Source organism: Etheostoma spectabile, chromosome 12 (genome assembly GCF_008692095.1).
Source record: "Etheostoma spectabile isolate EspeVRDwgs_2016 chromosome 12, UIUC_Espe_1.0, whole genome shotgun sequence".
Lineage (NCBI taxonomy): Eukaryota > Metazoa > Chordata > Actinopteri > Perciformes > Percidae > Etheostoma > Etheostoma spectabile.
Genome location: NC_045744.1, coordinates 185,703 through 185,957, shown reverse-complemented (window position 1 = coordinate 185,957; position 255 = coordinate 185,703). Strand labels below are relative to the sequence as shown.

Below are 255 nucleotides of genomic sequence, written 5' to 3'. Positions count from 1 at the left end.
ATAAACTCTTAATTCACCCATTTACTTTATTATTCACCCATGAGGAGATATGCCGCTCTTTACACGCTAAAAGTAGTGATTATTTACATGAAGTCTGGTGGAGATATGCTGCTCTATAAACTCTAAAAGTAGTGATAATTTACATGGAGTCTGGTGGAGATAAACTGACTCCATACACGCTAAAAGTAGTGATTATTACATGGAATCTGTTGGATATATGCTGGCTCTATACATGCTAAAAGTAGTGATTATTTA

General features: G+C 34.5%; 1 protein-coding gene and 1 long non-coding RNA gene across 6 annotated transcripts in view; one reads left to right on the top strand and one right to left on the bottom strand.

Annotated features, from left to right (window-relative positions):
- Positions 1-255, bottom strand: part of esyt2a (extended synaptotagmin-like protein 2a) — an 80,581-nt gene that overhangs the window by 22,422 nt on the left and 57,904 nt on the right. The gene's annotated exons all lie outside the window — the stretch shown is intronic.
- Positions 1-255, top strand: part of LOC116699383 (uncharacterized) — a 1,985-nt gene that overhangs the window by 1,443 nt on the left and 287 nt on the right. The gene's annotated exons all lie outside the window — the stretch shown is intronic.